The 22042-nt window shown below is 40.0% G+C and overlaps 1 protein-coding gene across 5 annotated transcripts in view; it reads right to left on the reverse strand.

Moving 5' to 3' along the window:
- RBFOX1 (RNA binding fox-1 homolog 1) overlaps positions 1–22042 on the reverse strand; it is a 1162992-nt gene that overhangs the window by 700002 nt on the left and 440948 nt on the right. The window contains exon 1 of one of the 5 annotated variants that reach the window (XM_059484826.1): positions 13509–13547. The exons of 2 other annotated variants lie outside the window; for them this stretch is intronic. The gene's annotated coding sequence lies outside the window, so the exon portion shown is untranslated. Of the gene's footprint in view, positions 1–5209; positions 5279–13508; positions 13548–22042 lie in introns of those variants that run through there. 2 more of the 5 variants (XM_059484821.1, XM_059484827.1) reach the window with 2 other exon arrangements.

The following is a 22042-nucleotide window of genomic DNA, read 5'->3' on the forward strand; positions in this document are numbered from 1 at the left end:
GCAAAACCAATAGTGTTTCTATCATATGGATTTTGTTTACAGACCTCAGAGAACCCACAGGAATGTAAAAGCATCCTCCAGCATTTTAACACCAGTCACAAAAATCCTGTGTGTGCATCCCCCGCCCCCAGCACAGCAGGCAGGCCAAATGCACAGTTCCAATTTTAATATTTATAAATTGTTAAACATGCTCTTTATCCTATTAAGCTATAATTCATATTAACTTCCAAATAAGCCATTCCCATTAAACATGTCACTAAAACAGAGCTTTTGAACTACAAGCAAAACAAAAAGCCCCCTTTGAACTATCAGACAAACAAGGAGTGGGGAAATATCCAGGAAAAAATGAAATTAAGGGAATTATTTTAAGAAATGGGTAATATTTTATCCTTCTGCTGTGTATGACTTTGGGCAGGAATCAACTCCGCAGAGCTGTGTGCCCTTTCCATTTCCCATTCCTGGCCTGGGAGCATTTCAGGGTAGGAAGGGAACTTTTATTGTTCAGAGCCTTCACTTGAAACCTGAACCTGGAAGATTTTGAATAGTTTTGAAAAAGGACTCACAAGTGAGTATCACTTAAACCAAAACCCCTAGATTAGGTCCAGCAATGTGGGACACTCAGTATTGCACTGTGGAGAAACTTTGGGTACGTCCCTTGGTGTCTGTGTGCTTTCATTGGTGTCTGTGTGATTTTATTGGGGTGTGTGTGCTTTTATTGGTGTCTGTGTGCTTTCATTGGTGTCTGTGTGATTTCATTGGTGTCTGTGTGATTTCATTGGTGTCTGTGTGCTTTCATTGGTGTCTGTGTGATTTCATTGGTGTCTGTGTGATTTCATTGGTGTCTGTGTGCTTTCATTGGTGTCTGTGTGATTTCATTGGTGTCTGTGTGCTTTTATTCCAGGTACAGCAGCAGCTCCTCCCTCCCTGGCACCAAAGTCGGGGACTCAGCTCAGTAAAGGCTGTGAAGTGCCCAGCTGGAGGAACCCCATGAGATACAAACACAGATTAACCCCCAAGAGAGGCAAACCAAGGGTTTTGCTCCCCTGTAGCCCCCCAGGAGGCTCTCTGCTGGTTTCCCTTAAAATGCCAAATCAAGCAGCCTGAATCAAACAATCACTGGGAGAAATCACCAAACCATGCTTTGGTACCTAACCCAACCTGCCCAAAAATCAGTGAGCGGATGAGCCCAGAGCATTGCTGGCAAAGGAACAGAGACTCTGAGAGAGCAAAGGGCTGAGGCTGCAAGGGAGGGAAATTGCCACCAGAAGGTACATTAAAAAAACCAACAAACATCATATCAGGTCTAAGACTGAAAAGTCTTTATGATTTCTACCCCTGAGAGTACAGAACTAATCAGAAAGGGTGTGTGCTTCCCTCTCCCTGCCAGCCCCACACAACCCTGTCCTTTCTAAACCAAAACAAGGATTTTCTTTCATATTTTTGAGCTTAACACAAATTTTGTTATTCCATGAGCACAATCTGAGAGGAGCCCCCTTAACTCCCCAAACCAGGATTAATTTATTATGGCAACAGGGGAAGAGAGAGCAAGGAACAAACATTTTCCCCCAAAGCATCAGGACTGGCAGCCTACACATGGAAATACTGAAGATTCTGGGGTTTTTTTTCCCTGCCTGCATTCCAAAATTCTCAGTTTTTCCTTCTCCTGATTCTCTCTCTGTCACCACACCAAATGACACACTGCCCCATTTCCTGTGAGCAAACAGCAGAGGAACTCCAGGGCACAGCACAGTGACAAGGAACTTGCACCACAGATAATTCTGATTGCTGAAAGCAAGGCAAAAATAGTCCTAGAAAAATGTCATATTAAAAAAATTAATTTGACCCACAGACAATTCAGCTCTTGGATGGATCAAGTATGTAAAGCCAATATGGCTAAAAGGCAAATCCTTTCAAAAATAGCATGAGAAACAGAAACAGGATAAAGAGGAAAACACATTTACCAAGGATCCCTTAGCACTTACCAGAAAAATTAAAACATATTAAAAAACATTTTTGAAATAATTACTTTTAATTTTCATCCTATTGTCTTTCAATTTTTTCTCCAGAGACATAAAAATGATGATTTTGGGTAAGACTGTGAACAGCATCAGAAACTTGCAATCTGATGTCTCAGAAGAATCTTCTGCTTCAACCATTAAACCCTCCAAAGACTCACTAGGACCTCTCAGTACTCAGAAACCATCACTGTGCCCACACTTCAGCCATTTCACCACATCTGCATATTTATTCCATAAAAATTAGGTGTTTCTGACTTTAGTTTTCAAGTTAAGCTATGCTGCTTGCCCTAAAAAATCCAGACTTGACATTTTATTTGTATATTTTAAATCTGGCAGACCACATTCATTTTTTTGACTGTCAATTCAGCTGAATTGAACTGCCTGTAGTTTTATAGGTGCTGCTCAGCAACAGCAGCTCTATGTTAGCAACTCTGTGCTACATTTAGATGTCCACTCACGCAAGCCTACAGACATAAAAGTTTCATAAATAAATACATTTTCAAGGTGACTTTCTTTAAAACAGCTCAATTCAAAGATAACAATTTGTTGCCTTCTGGCACTTATCCTAAAAAATATTCATTTTGCATGAGTAAGTCCGTGTAAATGGCAAAAAAAAAAAAAAAAAAAAAAAAAAAAAAAAAAAAAAAAAAAAAGATGCCACTACTGCTTTTAAAAATAGTTGGGGAATAAAAAAGAAAGGAAGTTACATATTTTCTAAATTCCTCTGTAGATAATGTCACGGGAAATTTGCTCTGTAGCTTCAAGTAGACAAGATGTTGAGGTCAGCCTTGGGCTCAGCTCAGCAGAGCAGAGGCAGAGGATATTCCAGGCTCTCCCTGTTCTTTCCTTGGTTCTCCCAGCAGGGTTTTCAGCAGCTTTGGTGGCTGCAGAGGGGCTCAGACCCACAGCTGCCCATTGCCCTGGCCTGGGGCTGCCAGCCTGCCAGGAGCTGTTCTTGGGATTAGGAATGGATTTTTAAATTAAAAATAAAAGGAAAATTAATGAAAATACTGTGATATTTTTTCAAACATATTGAGGAAAATATTCTAATTGTAAAAATGATGAAAAGAAAAACACACTGATAAGTAATCATTTTGGTTTGTGTGTGGGACCAAAGGAGAGAAACCTGGGGAGCAAACATGGTTCTGCCACTGCACCATGACAATGGGATCCTTCCTTTCAGAGTGATGCATTAGGATTTCAGCTTTTATAGTTTTCATATATTTGTCATCCTGCAGTTTTTAGTGTATAACTCCAAACTCCACACACACTGTGAGCTGCTGCTGTCCCATTTTGGGCAGACACAACAATTCCTCTCCAGGCCTGGGAGTCAAGGACACCTCACTGCCTCAGGCCTGAGATGGAAACAAAAGGGAGCTGGGGGGGAGAAAACCTGGGGTAAATGACTTCATTACCTGAGGCTGGAATTGGGAGATTAACCCCCAATGTGCAAATGGACCAAACTTATAAAAATATATGAAAATTCACAGCCCATCATCCATTATTTGGGTGTAGGCCCTGGGGGGCTTCATCTGCCCTAAATGTACCCGAAGGCCTCTCAAAAAATAGACCTGCCTTTTATTTCCTTAATTCTGTCTGGCCTCTGGTTTTTAGGTAGCCCAAAAAGGCATCAGGAGAGCCAAGTTAATTCAAGTTAATTCTGACTCCTGGGTAAGTGCAGGGAACCCACACCTTTGTTTTGTGCAATGCCTACAGATTCACAGGGAGAGAACCACAGCCCAAACCACAACACACCCAAAGATGGTTGCAGAAGAGGAGAAAAGAGAAGTCATGTGGGACTGCATTCTCTCTTTTCCTGCTGACAAGCTCAACACACAGAAAACAGCACACATCCAGTGACATGAGATTAACATTAATGGAATAATGCCAGAAACAGCACAGTGCGGCTCGACTGACAAGCTGACAATAAATTAATGCCTTGGCCTTTTATATTTGCTGCACAACTTGATTTCCTGGGATTTTTTGCTTAAGATGCTACAAAAGGGGGGGAAAAAAAGAAAAGTACTTGTTTTCTTGTGGGCAGTGAACTTGTTCTCAGCCTTTATAAATGTTGCTTGGAAGCACAGTGGTGCTCCTGCTGTCTCTGCTGCTGTCTGGGTACAGAGATTTCTCCTCCTTCCAGGATGTGTTCCATACCTCCAGTAAGGGATGTGTAGGTACCTCTACAGCACCCGCAGATAGATGTGCCAGGATGTTTGCACAGATACATTTATTGCAAATATCCTGCAGGATAGAGCAGCATTCATCCACAATGAAATGTGTGTTGGTGGCTGTCAGACAAAGTACAGCCTGGGAATTGTGAAATCTAACATTCATGGCAAGGCTTATTTTCTCTCTTTACCACACAAGTCACTAGAAACTATTATCTCTAAGGGAATGATGGCACAGAAAAGTTTACAAAAGTGCTGCAGAGACTATGTTTGGAAAGCAGGAAAAGTTAAATCCATATTGTAAGGCAGCATTCTTACATATGTGAGAAGCACATTTCAGAGATCTCTCTAGATCCAACAACTGGTTTTTCCCTTTCTGGTGTTACCCAGTTATCCATGTTGTTAAACATAGATTCACTGGAAACCAGCTCCACTCCAGAAAAAAAAACAAGTGGTGTAACATTTTATATTTGAATTATGTTAACATTGTGAAGACACGAGTTTTTCTAGCTGTTCCCGTTCTTTCAGCTTCCCTCTAGGCAATGTTAGAGCAAATTTCCCTCTTCTCATCTACTGAAATTCAATTTTTTTTCAATTTAGAAGGCAAGGGAGAGAGAAAACAGACTTTCAAGAAGCATTTCTCCAGACTAGAATTGTTTGCATCATATTTGCATTAAATATACATTCTACATGCAGTTGTCCCTGTCTGAATTAAACTTTAGAGGAAAAGCCCTTATGCTCATTGCTCTCTGTGCCTTTAAAAAAAATGATGCCAGATAATGTAAAGAAGAGGGACATTAATGAGAAATATTTAGAAACAGACAGGTCACCTTTTATTTTTAATATATGTAACTTCATCAACTACTCAGAGAACAAGACTCATGGTTATCAGAGTACTATGACAATCATGCCAAGAAGTTAATTAGTATAAAATATACTGCTATAAGTAATTTTCATATCCAGTTGATGGATTTTTTTTTTATTTTATTCCTTTTTTCCCCAAGCAATCAGTGTACTCACAGATTTTCATGAGAGTCAGGTTTTCATGAGAGTTCAGCTCTCATTTTGGCACCCAAAGGAGAGCCAGACTCTGCTGGGAGCTCGGTGCCTCGCGGAGCAGGAACTGCGAGGAGCTGAGCTATTTTCAACATCTAGCAGCTGCTGTGTAGGTTGAGAATATGAAATTCTGAGCTCTTTAAAAGCCTGGCCTTACCTAACTAAGCAAGAATCCTAAATCTAGGAAATTACAGTTCCTTCTGCAGTGTCCTTTGTCCTGCTGAAAACTTCCACTTTCAGTGCATTTCAAGAACTTTGCATTCCCATTATTGCCACCAGGCCCCTCGCTGCCTCCACGAGCAGCCCTGACCTTTCCAACACATCCTTCTTCGGGGAGAAAAGGTTATTTTTCCTTCCCCTGCTTTAATAGCAAAGTTGCCTCATTACTGGCACTATTAGAATTTTAAACTGCAATAATGCTCACATTTGGCTCGGGGGGCTCAGAGGGCTCTGCCAGTGTCACTCCAGGTGTCACCTCACCTGTATCCCCCCAGGTACAATCCTCAGCCTGGAGAACAGAGACAGCTTCTCTCTGATCAGGTGGAGAGTGCCTCGTTCTTCCTCAAATTATAACAGCGCCAAATTCATAATTATAATAAATTACAAATAATTATTACAAACTAAAATATAATACAAATACAGAAATGTCAATCATTATCAATACCTTATTAATTTTCTGGGCAGCAATAACACCAGGGTCATTTCAGAAAAAGAAAAAATAGTGCAGAAAAATGGGAAGGTTGTGCTGTGCAAACATTCCAATTGCAGCAGCACATAATTCACATGGAGCACAGTGCACAGGCATCAGCTGTTCTTCTGGAACACTTCACTTCCAGGATTTCTTTGCAATAGATGTTGCCTTTCTCACTCTACAAACTTCTGCTCCCTCACCATTTAGACTACAGAATCAACTCAAGCATTTTTTTTCAAAGCTTCCTTGCTTTTCAATTACTTTTTGGGCAAAATGCTTGAATTTGAAACCTACTTTTTTAAAATGAAGAATTAAACCAAAACAAAGGATTGTAGCAACCTTTTGATACTTTGAAGATTTAATCAAGCTTACGTTTTTCTACTCTTTTTCTAATTTTTTGTGTATTTTGAGATGAAAGAGATAAAGTATGTTTTCTGCAAAACAGTCCATCAATTTACGTGGTCTGCAAAAGGCCTTAACAATTTCATAATAATGATTGAAAAACCACAATTATTTATGTAAACCATCAAGAGCAGAGAGACAATCCTGATTCCTGTCAGTGGAAAATGAAATATTTTAGAGACATGTAGAGAGAGACCTATAGAGATGTGTAACCAGTGGTTTAAATCTTTTTTTAGAGTTATTGTCAAGAGAAATTCAGGTGAGGTTTCCAGTTTGAACCAACAGTCCTAAATGCTTCACTTGGATTGCACTGACACAATCTTATAAGCTCAGGCAATGCACTTTGGTTTATGCAACAGCCCTGCAGAAAAAAAATAAACATTTTGAAGAGATTTGAGATTGTCTTGTTTTTAAACATGAACTGAAAATCTCTAAACAAATTATATTAGCAAAATTATCACCACTACCAGACAGCTACATTCCTCATGTTAATTTCAAATATATTTTAAATTTAATTCCAGTTGTCACATAAACTATTACGCACATGTTGTAATCATGCATCTCTAATCAACTTTAGATCCCAAATTACATTTGTCTGGAAAGCTTCAGGCTTTGGATTGCAGAGTCATGAAACCAAACCTTTGTGGACACTCACATTCCTACAAGGTGGGACAGAGGCTGCTCCTCCCCTTCCCAGGATACAAGGAATTACAACTATCCTTCAAATTTTCATCAAATAAATTGTATAAAAAGGATTTTGGAAGTGCTCTTCCTCCAAGCACTAAGAGGAAACTGCAATTCCTGCAGAAAGTCAGGATTCTGGAGGTGAAGTGGAGCATCCCATCCCTTCCCATGGCATGGGAAGCCCATGGAGTGAGCAGAGCCCTGGAGATCAGAGTGCTGACCACAGCAAAAGCCAAGGATCAACCTGGACACACTGCAACGTTTGCTTTGCGCCTTCCCACCAGCAGACTCCTCCCTGAAGGACCAGACTGCACTAAAGTGAATTTGAAAGCAAAAAAAAAAGTCATTTATTAATTTGCCACTTCCCCCTCCCCACCCTCTTCTTTCTTGGCAATCAGCTGTGATACATAACCTGAATTTTAATACCAAATTACAAGAGCGCTGTGTAAATGGCACACTCAAAAATGCAGACTTTCCCTTTTCTTTTAGGTAAAATTAAGCTAATCTGCTTTGACAGAAGAGGGCTCTTTGGAACCACCTAGTGAGTCTCCCAAATATGAAGCAGTAACTCAAATGTCAATTACTTTTCCAACAGCAGACAAATTGCTGGCACACTAATGCAATTTAAGGACAATAATTAGATAACAGGACTACAGAGTGTACCAGGTGACAGAGTTTCTGAGATAATAGAATCTAGTGTCCTACTTCTTAAATATTAACATCATTCCATTTCAGTCAATCGGTTTATGGTAATTTTAAAAGGGCAAAGCAAATTCTTTTTATTGCTAATAATATTGTGCTTCTGCAGCATTAGCTTTGAAGGTTAGCAATTTACAGGGTCAAACCTTAATTATATTATTTCCTTTTTATTTACTTTTCTTTTTTAATCTTTCCTCTTTTGAAGTCTTTTCCTATTATAGAGATTTTAAAGCGCTTTATTAAAAAAAAATTGAAACTCTTGAAATGTGAGTTCACCATACTCCAGGTTCATCACAGCACATGTAACATCTTTGTCAGACCCCTTTGGAAATCCAAAAAATCCAAAAACTTTTCCTTTAATCACTTTCTGTTATAATTGCATCCTAGTCTGAGTGGTTTGGTTATGTCAGGCAATCCATGATGCCACGTGCTCTGTCCAAGGCTTTGCAAAATAAATGCAGTCCAGTGGCACTCCATAAATATTCCAGGCAGAAGAAATCTCCCTGCTTTAGCCACAAGTACCCAGATCACTAAATTTCACTTTGCATCATGAATTTATCTTGGAATATTCTCGCATTCCCACTTTTTTCCCCTCATTAGTCAGCCGTGGAACATTTGTTTCCAACAAAGCCTCTGTAATTCTCAACACCAAGCCTCCTTTCATCCATAAAACTGATGCCCACTGACACAGTGAAATATCTCCACTCTGACCAGAGACTAGGTCCTGGACAGGGGGGAATTTACCTGAAATAATGTTTAACTTCTCAACTGAGGCCACAACAAGAATGCAGATTGTGTTCTTCGGGGGCTTTTTTAAGTCTTCAAGTGAATAAAGACAGAAAAAAAAAAATCATAACACAGACCATGAAAAAATGTGTTTAAAAACATACTTTTTTCCCATCTCAAGCAAAGGAAAAGCTTGAAGTGCTGCATTAGAACCAGCCAAGGCTTTCAGAAATATTTGTGCCATTCTCCCAAAGCCATGCTTGTATTCTTTACAAGCCTTGTGCAATACAGTTTTACCTGTTCTGGAGTGATTGCTAACAGACCCATGAAAAGGTTGCCATTAATTGCACAGATTTTGTTCCTTCTCTTTGGGAAATATTCAATATCGTAGCAGTGGTTTGCTACAGGAAAATCAGAATTCATAGCAAAACATGGAGATAACTCTTTCTTATCCCTGTGGGTGCCTGTGAGCCTACAAAGCTGAGCACCCTGCCCAGGAATCACTGGGGTACCCTGTAAGAACAGGCTTTTCTCACTTTTTGGTCATACACAAACACTATTTTCATTTATCACACGTCCCAGTTCCTGCCCTGCAGCAGATAATGATCATTTACCTCCTCCACTGTGCTTTGTTACCCTGCTGATAATCCCAGCCATGGAAAAGGCACTGCCTGCACCTCCTCACTTCATCCGGAACGCCTCGAACACTGATCAGAAACACAGAACTGCCACAGCTGGGTCATCTCTGCTCATGGTTCCCCTGGTTTTCCGTGTGGGAACAGATCTGTGGATAGCTGAACAATGGAGCCTGACATCCCCTTGGTGCTCCTTCTCAACAGGAGAATTCTTGTTCATTTTGTCCCGCAGGCAATGTGGATTAGTGAAACCAGTAATGGAAATGCACCATGATATCAGAGGGGTATCTCTGTGATAGTTATCAGGATGGCAATCTGGGTATCAGAGTGGTCATGTCTGCCCAAGAGCTCCAGGAGCCTCATCCAGAACAACCAAAACCACAAAAAAAACCCCTTTTTTATTATCCTCGAGCCCTGTGACAGAGCCATGGCTTCAGCTGCCACTGCCAGACTGGAACAAAACCTTTGGAAACAGCAGAACTGCAAAAACCTGCCCAAAGCAGATCCCAACAGGCACAGAATACCTGGGGTTACTCCCTCATTACCCGAACTGCAGTTACAACTCACATTTGACTTCAAATGAGATGAAAACTGTCATGTCATCAGTACAAAAGCAATCCTGGAGGTGAACACTCTGCTCTCCGGCATCCTGAGCCCTATTTGTTTATCACACCATCAATCAGGACAATTCTTCACTCACAAAACACCTTGAGGGAAATTTCTACGAAAGGAAATAAACAAACACCTTCAGCAGGGCCTGATGGGATTCACCCCAGAGCTCTGGAGGAGCTGGGGATGCTCAGCTGGGACCCCTCCCCATCACCTGCCAGTCTGGGGAGCTCCCTGCTGACCAAGATTATTCCAACCTGCACTAAAGGGCTTGGGGAAAGACCCTGCAGCTCCTTCAGTCTACCCTCAGCACCTGGGGAATTTTATTTATAGAGTATGGATTATATTGGATAGTGCTGGGAGGCATTTAGGTCACTGGAAAGGAAAAAAGCTCTGCCCACCCCACCCTCAGAGGGCTCAGGCACTCAGAGCTCACCCAGATCCATGGGTGTGGAGCTGGGAGCTTCTCACATCATGCTCAAAACAGAAGAAATGAAGAATCTGTGGAAAAAAAAACAAACACAAAACCCAAAAAAGAACAAAAAAAAAAACAAAAAAACCAAACCAAAAAAGCTCAAAAACAAAACAAAAAATGACAAAGAAACAAAAAAAAAAAAACACAAAAAAAACCCAAAAACCCCACCCAAACAAAAAAGAAAAAAAAAATTAAAAAAAAAACAAACTAAAAAACCCCAAACAAACAAAAAACCACCAAAAAACCAAAAACCCCAAAAGCAAAACAAACACAGAAGAGACTGGGGAGTGGGTACTGCTCCATGGGGAATGCTTAGAGTTGATAAACATTTATAGCCCAGGCATCAATAATTTTGAATCTGGTGCTTTTAGTAGTAAAGTGACAAAATAAAGGAAGAGGTTGAAGAGACAGCAGGAAGGCATAAAACAAAGGTATTAGAACAGCAATTAGTAGGGAAACACTTCATATAACGCATAATAATGAGCAATACGTGTTATTAATACATGATATACTTTGCCTTTTTAAAACTTCATACAATTCCTTTAAATAGCTACAGGAAAAAACCAGAGATTGATATCATTCCTTTAGACATCTTTCCATTGAGCAAACTGAACCCAACAGACAACCTTTCCATGAACTTACTCAGTTCCATATGTTTCAAGAGTGATAAATCATTATTCATTCCTCTAAGCACAAGAGCTTTCTTAGTTCCTATGGATAGGGAAAAAACACTTTTTGGACAATGAAAAATTCTGTCTTTATTCTTTCTCCTACTCCTTTTCACACAGCCCTTACTCTGTGTCCCAGGATAATGAGAATCGAATATAAATGAAATAAAGGGACTTCCATCTACTTCTATGAAGAAAATAAAGCCTTTTTTTTTTTTTTTGTAATCCAACATCTCATTTCAAAAAGGAAATAGCTTGGAGACTTGGATGCTTTTTAGAGTACACGTCTGATTCTATAATGGTAGTCTAAGAAAATCACACTCCTTTAAAAAGAAAGTCCTACATTTATGTTGTTTGCAGTATTTTCCCTACCTCATGCTCTCCTTTGTTTCAATTATTTCATACAAACTTTTTTTCATCATTAAACACTCTTGTTTTCTGTCTCTAGAGAACATAATTTTTTTTTCATCCCATATTTATAAAAGCATAAACACTGAAGACTATTTCTAGGGGTCTCTGTAGCTCTACCTACTATAAATACTCCCAGATCCTCCCTAACTATTCAGTTCTGAAATAATTAAACCTTTTTGGAGCAAATAAAACACTGGACCTTGATATCTAAGAGCTACAGCAAGGACTCAAATTGTGCCCACATTTCTGCACATATTCTTTCATTTTAGCCTTACTATTAAAATAACTAAAACTATATTGCCAGAGCACGTTTCAAATGCTACAGCACACAGCTAACAGAACAAATAAATGAGTTAGAATGCTACTCATTGTTTGCGTTTATTTCAGAATAAAGTCAAATATGATTTATCCCCTGGCTGTTTCAGCTTCTCTGAAACTTTGCAAATGGGATTTACATCCTGAGTGCTGAGACAAGCAGGTTAAACAGCTTCTGCTGTGGCGTTTGTGCGCTCTGCACGGCGTTTCTGTCCATGAACACACAGTGCTCACTACACCCATTCCTTTGCTCTCCATTCCTGGTTCTCTCCTCCTTCAGAGCATCTCAAGAAGGGCTGAGGTTGAAGGGGCCTCTGGAGATCCCAGAGATGCCATCCATCCCCCCTGCTCAGAGCAGGGCTTAACAAACCCACAGAGCTTCACTGAGAAAACTCTCCAAAAAATCCTCAGCAGAAAAGAAATCAAATGAGAGAACACAGCCTGCAGTGCCAGGATATCCATGGAAAGGCACTGAGGATGGAACTGATTATTTCAGGGCTGAAATGTGCCCTTTTTCCTCTCTCCAGCTCTGCACTGCACAGAAATGCTGACAGGGAACCCTGCAGCCAGCTGAGGTGTCAGCAAACAGCAGCTCTCAGGGTCTCTTCCAAACAGTAAAAAAGAAAATAAAAATAAGAAAAGGAAGATAGAATATAGAATAAAAAAATAAAGAATAAAAAATATAAATATAAAAATATAGAATAAAATAAAAAATACAAAATATAAAAAATAAAAAAAAGGAAGACAGAATACAATATAGAATAAAAATAAAGAATAAAAATATAAATATAAAAATATAAAAAATAAAAATAAGAAAAGTAAGTAGAGAGAGGAGCAGAAATGAATCGAGTTCACTAACTGACCAGAGCAAACAACTGCAGGGGAAATGGAAACAATTAGGGAAAACTTCTAACGAATTCCATAAGGTTGTTTTGAGAAAGCATTTAGGCACATGTCACCAGGAGATACATCTCAAGGAAATGTGGCAAAGGTCATCCAGCAGAGCAGGAAACAACTGACTTGGCTCTCAGAATGGCTGAAGAAAAGAACCAGAAAGAAAAGGGAGACCAGAATTCTGAAAATCTATGGCAGAGAAGAGAGGGAGAGACAGGAATGGATGGTGCAACATGAGATGATAAAATGGGGAGTACAGAGGAGAACAAGATGACACAGTGGGAAAACAAAACAGGGGGCAGGGTTTACAGATGAATCTGAGTCCAAAATTTATGGAATCATTGTCAGAAGATGAAAAAGGGGATGACACACACAAATAAGGAGAAAAGGCAGTGACTTCAAACATAAAACAAGCTAACAGCTGCTCTCCTGTTTCACTAAGTTGGATCATTTACCACATCCATATTTCAAATAGTAATTAATTAAGTTGTACTGGAGCCAACAACAGCAGGGACTCTTTATTAATGAATGCATAGATCTGATAAACAACTGTGCTGAAGATGGATTTTACTAGGAAATTTTAGCACTACCATTTCCTATAAGAATGAATATGCATAAAGCAGAGTCCCTGAAGGCTTTGAAGGTATGAAAAGTAAGAATCCAGACACTATTCCATCAGCAGCAAAAGTTCTGTGGAATCACAACTGAATGATATCGAGTTCTGAAATATCAACTTCATGATACACAAACAGTATTTCAGCATTTCAGAAAAAAGAAATTAAAAGCTATAAAAAAAAAATGCAAACCACCCACCAGAAAACACCACTCTTCCACCCAAACAAACAAAAAATTATTTGTTTTTCTACACTAAGCTTAGGAAATTGGAGCACTTTTCTGAGAACGATCAGAACTCCCTGGCTGCTGTTCAATATGCAAACAAGTCTAATTACTCCCTCTGGCTGGAACCACAATGCTTGACTCCCGTCAGGGGCAGTTTTTCACCTGGAATCCTGGCCGAAGCTGCCCTGTCTCAGGCATGCACATGCAGACCTACCTCTCAGGAGCTGGGATGAGCCCCTCTGAGCACCAGAGTCTCCTCAGCTCCAAACCTCCCAGCTGCAGCCTTTGCACTGCTCACTCTATGTGGGCACCACTCACTTTGTTGAGCAATAGTTGCTCCCTATTTTTGGAATAAGGTTCTACTTTCCTGCTCAGAAAGCGGAGTTTAGCTGGAGGCTGCTTTTTCGTTCCTTTATTAAGCATCCTTCAACACATTCGGCATCCAAAAAATTTATTCATCGTAAAGAAGGAGCTTGGGTACAAAACTGGTCTTAAAGTTTAGCCCCAAGTTTTCCAGATCTTTACCAATGGCATTTAAATCACACATAAAGCTCGAGGAAAAGGTCACATTTCCCAGCTTTCTAGGAAGGAAGGACAGAAGGATGGAAAGACCTAAGTCACAATTGCTTAGTCATCCAAGCTCCGAGCCCAGCCACCCAGAGCAGAAACCAGAAACACAAGAGAACCGTGTCTGTCTTTCTAAACAAATCTGTTTCACATTTTGCAGGCAATAAAAAAAAAAAAAAAGAAGAAAGACGAGTCAGTCTGCAGCTCAAAGCAGGAGGAAAAAAAATCATAAAGCTGTAAAACAGAGAGTGTGGATAATCAGTTTTCATCTTTTCCACCCACTTTGGGGTGAACAGGCTACAGCAGGCCAGAAACAAGAATTTCTACCTTGCCCTCAGCACGGCATGAAAAGAACCCAGCAATCCACACACACATTTCATAGACCACAACTGGCTGCACTTTCTTTTATTTCTGTTCTATGTAGCTTTCACACAAGACTTGCTATTATTATTTTTTTTTTGTCCTGCAACAAAGCTTTCTCCTGTATTATTCTTCCTTGGTATCACCCCATACTTATTAACTGTTCATTTACACTATCCATGCCAACAATTCCTTAGTACAATCTGATCAGTAAAAATCCACTTAAACCTAGTGGCATGCCCCCCACACCCTTTTATCAAGATTATTAGCATTTGTATTTTATTTTATCAAGCCCTGAGAGGCTCTAAGCAGGATCACAGTCCCAGTGGCAGCACAGCACATGAGGGATTTGAGATAGCCCAGCCCAGGGAGGTGAAGTGGCACTGATTCCCCTGCCACAGGCACAGCATTGTGACACTGCAATCAAGGCATCTGCCTGAGGGAACCAGGGATGCTGCTAAGAGAGATTAGATTGAAATCTAAAATCCTTGACACCTAGCTAAGTACACATGACAAGACTGTGGAGAATGCTGGATCTTTGCACCTTTCTGTAATAAAACCTGAATGGAATCTAAATAGATTTATTCCATCTGTCTCTTGAAATGAAATGGATATGAATTTGTATTTTCTGGGCTACTTCTATTGACTACTTGCCCTTCTGCTTCTAAAGCTGAACACAGAGTGAGGGTATTATAACCAATACAATCTTTATTTCCATCCTTTGAGAGTGCCTAGTAACATCCATCAATATCAAACCTTCACTTAATGCCAACCATCACACGAAAATTGAAATTCCAGCACTCTTGATGCAAGTATTTATAGCAAACCTTGTGAGAGAGCTGCTAGCTGGACTAATCCTAACCTTGACATTTTGGAATATGGGATTAGAAGTCTCTGCAGCTGCTTTCTTATGAGTTGGTGAGGTGGCAGGAAAAAGGGAAGTGTGTGCATCCACTGAAATCAGAGGCAGTACTTCCAGGCTGATGTCACATTTTAAGAATATCCTGGGTACTTTCAGTGCAAGGTTCTGTCATTCCCTCAGTGCACACACCCCCAACACCCAGCAATCCCACAGGAGAAATCGTGACTAATGAGCACCCAGCAGAGCTTCAGAACCTGCCCTGTAACTCAGAGCTGGAATGAACAGTCACTGCCATTGGAACCAGAGCTGGGGCCATTTGCAAGGAGCCAAAGCCAGATGGGGATGCTTCCTTTGCTTCCACTTTGCTTTGCTGTTCTCTGCATAATTCCTGCCCCAATCCCCTCAACACTCTCAGAATATTTTGCGTAGGGAAGGACACGCTGGCATGCAGCACATTAATCTTCATATACCAACAGGCACAACGTGTGCCAATAGACACAACAACCCATCGTGGTACAGCTCAGAATGTCTCAGTTCCTCATTTATTTTCAGCAATGGAATTAGTCAGAAGTACTGCTGAAAAGAGTTTGTGTTATTCAAATTACACTGTAAGCATTTTCCTTCTTCACAGTTTTAGTGTAAAGGCAATAAGATGTGGAAAAGAAAATAATTTCTGCCATTCAAAGTGCCCAGAGCTGGGACAGAGGCATGAGGAATAGCAAATAAATCAGGAATTTACACACTTTCAAATTCACCCATGATATTTTATTGTACAAGTTTAGGTCCTAATTTTTCTATCAGCTTTCAATGTGCTACTTAACTTCCTGACAGTGAGGAAGGTACTGCTGTGACTAAACTGCAGAAAGGCATTTTCTAAATGTCCATGGACATGTGCATGGGAGTACATCTATTATATATATAAAAACCAGATCAATTCACAAGTCTCAGCAACATTAAACAAGATGTTCCACTTCAAATATCTAATGCTGCTAGAAAGTTCACCCTGTTACATTTAAGAACAGATGTTTTGAAAGCAAAGATTTTTACATAGCCTCATACTCTAAAGTAGAAAAACTCTAATTTATAAATCAGCACTTACTTTAACATGCTCTAATAGAGTCAAAAAGTCATTTTTAAAACAGTTTTAAGAAGTTGATTTCAATCCTGAACATTTTTCTTTCTTTTCTAGATGCAGTTTCAGAGGTTAGCATTTCTACACAGGCTACCACAGGACACATTAACACATAACAGGGTTATAATTTATATATAAATTATATAACACATAACAGGGTTATAATTAGTCTTTGCTGATGCCAGCTCAAGACCACTCACACATTCCCATGCAAGGCTGCTTTCCATTTAGAAAACCTTGATAGAAATCATAAATTAATCATTTTCTTCTCTAAACTTTATCCCATATCACTGACTTAAAAGTAAATAGCCCCCTAAAACAAGATAGCATGCACATTGTTCATACTTTCTGCTCAGGTCAGCCACGTGTAAAATAGGTGTGTGTTCATGTAATTGGCTACAGTATTTTGCTCCATGGTTAAATGCATGATTTCCTCTAAGAGAATGCCAGTGTGGTCTGCATCACATTTTCTACTTCATAAAGATCCAATGAGCTGTGACCACAGGCTCCCCAACTTAATGGAAAGTTCACTTGCTGACTTCCGAGTTTAAATTGTCCCTTTCTACTGCAAATCAATAGATTTGAAACACATCAATGGATCTCTTCCCCAAAAGCTCTAATCCCAAGAGACTTAGAAAGTAGATCTAACTCAGATTTATCACTCTTGCAGCACACCAAACCAAAGGTCCTTCCCCTTTATAATACAAATAATAAATAAAATTAAATACTTATACATATTAATAATTATAAATACATAAATATTTATAAATAAATATAAAGGAATATTTATAATAAATAAATAAATTAAACTAAACTGAATCATGGAGACACCTCCTTGGTGCAAACCATACCCCTTGCCCAGGGATTCAGCTATCAGCAGCTGGCATTATTTCCTTTCTAAAATGTTGGAAGTTGTCTTTACAAAGCTATGCAGTTTTTTTAAACAGTCTTTTGCTGCTCAAAATTTATTTGCTCCCAGCAAGAAAACAAATATCTGAATGATAGAGTAAATTCAATTCCATGTACATAAGGAAAGATGCAAAACACCCACATGCACTTCTAGCTGAGGATTTCTACATCTTTGCAGCCAAAGAACTGTCCTTATATTAAACAATTTTTTTAAAGGCATAATTTTTATTTGTTTTTTCATTCTGTTGTATTTTTAGATGGCTACCTCAATCGACAAGAAAATGAAACTAAATAAAATCAAGGCAGTGTATACCTAGAGTCCCACTATGCTCATCAAGACTTGAAATATTCTATATGGAGATCTAAGTCTTAATCAGCATTTTTAATAATTTCAGAAACCTTTAAAACATTATCACAGTCTAGCAACATCAGAAAATAAATGTAGAGGCTGTGTTTGGGTCAGGGAAATGAGGAAAAAGGGTGTGTGGTGGGACTGACATGAACAGCCTCAAGGCACCTGGAAAACACTGAAGCAGGAATTAATGACCACATTCAAATAAGTTTTTAGTGCATAAATTAAGATGGGGAAGTTAAATAAAAGAACTTAGGAGAATCAAGATAAGGGTTCTACACACACAGAGGTTCTCTTCAAGCTGCAGGTGCTTGGAAAATTTTGATGATCATCTCCAGAGATTTTTGTCACAATCACTGGGATAAAGTGGAATTAAGAAAGAAGAGAATTAAAACAGCCAGAACCCAGAGTGAATGTCACCTGAGGTCAAAAATGGAGGGTTTGTGTTCTGAGGGAGGGAAAGAACACTTAGTGCTCTTTTGGTGCAGGCTGAAACTTTTAAGACATTATTTGGCTCCAAAAGGGAACCAAGCAATTCCTAAAAAGGCACATGGTACCTAGGCCCTCTTATAAAAGAGAATAAATTTATGAGAAATCAGCTTTTTCAAAGTCCAGCACCTAAAATGGGAACTGAAAGCACCAGGCTAAGTGCAAAATGAGAACCACAGAAAAATCAATGATTCCAATTTGTAAAGAAAGCACAAATCAAATACTGTTAATATGATATATAAGCACAATATAAACTATTTGTACTACACACATTAAGGGCAAATTGCTTGAATAAATTCTATTTTTATGAAAAAATACTGCAAACAGCACGCTGGCATCTCAGGAAAGTAAAAATAATAACACTGCCATTATTAGTACTATATGCTATTTCCTAGTGATTTCCCAGGATCATCTGTTCTCACTTCCAGCAGCTGTTTAAATCCCTTTTTGCCTCACCAAATCCAGTTTTGTTTTACATTCATTGTATAATTTGTGCAGCCTAATACTTATGCTATTACTATAATGCTCACTTCATTGCAAACATGAAAAAAAGGCAATGCTTCTCCATTTGGAATTTCAGGAGGCGTTGATGGTTTCAGCAGGGGACTGTGAGTTTTGGGAATGAAAAGAGTGTTGGGTTGCTTATTTCTTTCTTTCCCTCTCAAAGCAAGTGGAAACAACGTTTTGAGAGAAAAATACCAAAAAACAGAGTAATCCCTGATATGGCCAAACAGAAGAAGAATATGTTAGCACACTAAAAAAGGTCAAATCCAGCCCCAAGGATGAGAGAACAGACCTTGTGAAGAGTCCTTCCATGGTAGAAGAACCCAAATTTGCTCCTCAGCCTGGGCTTTCACACACTCCACATCATCCCCTGCACTGATCAACTCAAGCCCCTCTGTCTCCTCTCAGCCTCTTTTTAAATTCAGGCTGCAGAAAAAAAATCCTAAGCATTATTTTGTAATAAAAGACTAGATTAATACCGAAAGAGGTTTAGGGGGTTTGCCTCTGTCCAGCAGCTGAAAGACAATTTAATTTAATAGCTCTGGAGAGCACATAGAGAATGAACTGTAACTGAGGGCACAAACAGCTCCATCATGGAAATTATCATTGCAAAAGTATCTTTCTCAGTTTCACAGCAATAAAAAGATGGTCATGGGTTTGCCAAAAGATAGATTTTTCTTCACCCAGGCACTGTTTCTTCCCAAAGGGTCTGAAAAGTAAGAACACCATGGAAAATGGAAAGGAGCAGCTTAGCAGCTGCTGTCCACAGAACTGTTTGAGTAGAAGATGAATGGAAATAAAGCTTGTGATTAATCTTGGAAGGAACAATCACTGTGAGGGCCACATTTTTAACATGACTCTACTTATAAGAACTTATTTCAGGTTATTAATTCTGCTTATCAAATACGCCTCGTACTCAAATACTTCATTTTATTTTGTCAAATCATTAAAAATGCATCACAAATTGAAAAGTAAACAACCAGCTGCCACTGAAACACAGTCAGTTTAGAGCTTCACTCTGAATGGGATGGAAATAACCAGGGTAAACACTTGTATAATAAAAATTACTCACCCTATTTGAAACACTATCACTTTCACTGCTTTTTCTACAACTTTCAGGCAGCAAAACGGGCTCAGCAGCTCAGCCTCCTCACTAAAATAAACACACAGCTTCATGTGTGTATTTGCAAACACTTCCAGGACAAACAGAGCTGCAGAATGATTGGGGCCAGGAGGACAGGCCTCTGGAGGTCAACAAGCTCCAACTGCAGCTCTTGCTCAAACTGAACCTACTTTGAGCTCAGGTTTCTCATGCCCTGTCTGGTCACACTTTCAGTGCCTTCAGGTATGGAAAGCCCCCAGTGTGTCTGGAATCACTGTGAAGAGATTCCAGAGTGTGACAGCACTGCCCAACATCTCTGCTGGGACGCGACCTGCTCCTGCCTCCACCCAAACCACTCTGGGCTCTGGGGTTTGGGGTTTTTGATGCCCGATGGGACATCATATTCCAGACACAGCTCCAAGAGGGCCCAAAAAGAGCAATAGTTTAGCCTTCCTTAAGTCCTACAAAAGAATCCTTATTTAAGTGTTAATGCCAGAAAAATGGCAGCATGTAGAGATGAGATTTTAGTGGTGCACAGCAACATGAGGATCACCTCTAGGGAAGATCATGAGGAGTAATACTGCTACTCACAGGAACACCTATATGGCTCCTCACTCAAGAGCAAGGGTGAAAATTAACGAAAAACTGTCACTCTTAGTTGTTAAATATCTTCATTAGCCAAGAAGGAGGATAATTACTGCTCACAGAATTCACAGTGTGAAAAATCCTCATCCATTTTCTCTCCTGTTGATGCAGCACACACCAAAGGGCTCACACTGGGGGCTTTTCTGCACACAGCAGGCGAGGGAGGGGAAAGAAAATCCATCAAAGTGCAATAGAATGCTTGCCTCAAACCAACTTCCATCACTTTATATGTCCCAGAACCACAGAAAACTCTTACTAAGGTTTCTCTTGCTTGTCTATTAATAAAATATGTTTGGAATAAAGAATACTACACAGGTATTGCTTCAGTCATGCCTCACCTGTTGCAGATTTCCTGAAAATAAGCACTGACAGACTCTTCTTGTTGGGTCCATTGCCAGGCAGCTCCTCTCCCTCCAGCCCCCTGGATAAGAATGTGACCATGTTCACAAGGGGTCTGAGGATGAGGGAAGAAGAGATGAGGATCTGACTCCATGTTTCAGAAGGCTTGATTTTTTATTTTATTATATATATTACATTAAAACTATACTAAAAAAATAGAAGAAAGGATTTCATCAGAAGGCTGGCTAAGAAAAGAAAAACAAAGAATGATAAGTTTCTGGGACAGAGAGTCTGAGCCAGCTGACTGTGATTGGCCATTAATTAGAAACAACCACATGAGACCAATCACAGGTGCACCTGTTGCATTCCACAGCAGCAGACAATCATTGTTTACATTTTGTTCCTGAGGCCTCTCAGCTTCTCAGGTGGAAAAATCCTAAGGAAAGGATTTTTCATAAAAGTTGTCTGCGACATAAGAGCATCTTCCATGGCTCCATTGTAATGAGCAGGCCTGGCTGGGGAGGGCAGGTGGCTAAAGGACAATGCAGTGGCTGTGAAGGACATTTCTATCTCATCAGAATTCCTTGGGAGGAAGAACCACACCCTGTATGTGCACAGCAGCCATCAGTCAGGGGTGAGCAGCCCCCTAAATGGTTATCGCGCTGTTCATCAGGAGATGGATGAGCACCAACCCCATCCATGGCCCTGCACACACTCCCAACAGAGTCTGCATGGCAAAGGCATCCCCACATGGGCACAGAATGATTCACTGCCCTCCCCTCATGTTGGAACCCAAGGAATTCCTCTGGCTGCCCTGGAAGGCTCAAGCCCCTGAGCAGGGGGCTCAGAGACCTTGGTGCAGAGCACAAGACCCTGTGCCTTTGATTTAGCCCTTGGAAAAAACAATCACCAACCTTACATGAAGAATTACAAGCCACGAAAGTTTAAGTAGAATTATAGTCAATTTATCACGGGGTGAAAAATAGATTTTTTGGGGGGTTTTAGCATGGGGGGGTCAGGAGGCAAGATGGAGGGATCTGGGTGTGTCCAGCCTTTCTCCTTCTTCTTCTTCTTCTTGGCCTGCATCTTCTGCTGTGATGGTGGGCACTTACAGATTGGTTTAGAGTAGAAGCTCACTGTCTAACATAGGTGACAGGTATTGGAAAATAATTCTAAATATTGTATATGCAGTTTTTAGTATAAAAAGATAACACAGCCCAGGAGGCAGGCAGAGTGCCTCTCTCTGTCCTGCTGAGCGGACCTCGGATGGACAGGAGAAAGAATTTTATAGATAAGATAGAATAAACAAACTTGAGACCGAGAAATGAAGAGCTCTCACTCCTCCTTCAACTGCCAGGCTGGGAAAAGAGACTTTCTAACACATCTCAGGGTCACTCTGACCAGCAGAGAACCCGAGAGCCTCATGCTGGAGAAAAGGCTTGGAACAGGGAGGTTTTTATATAAATAATCTCATCTCCTCATAGGGC

Source organism: Ammospiza nelsoni, chromosome 17, assembly GCF_027579445.1.
Source record: "Ammospiza nelsoni isolate bAmmNel1 chromosome 17, bAmmNel1.pri, whole genome shotgun sequence".
Taxonomy (NCBI): domain Eukaryota; kingdom Metazoa; phylum Chordata; class Aves; order Passeriformes; family Passerellidae; genus Ammospiza; species Ammospiza nelsoni.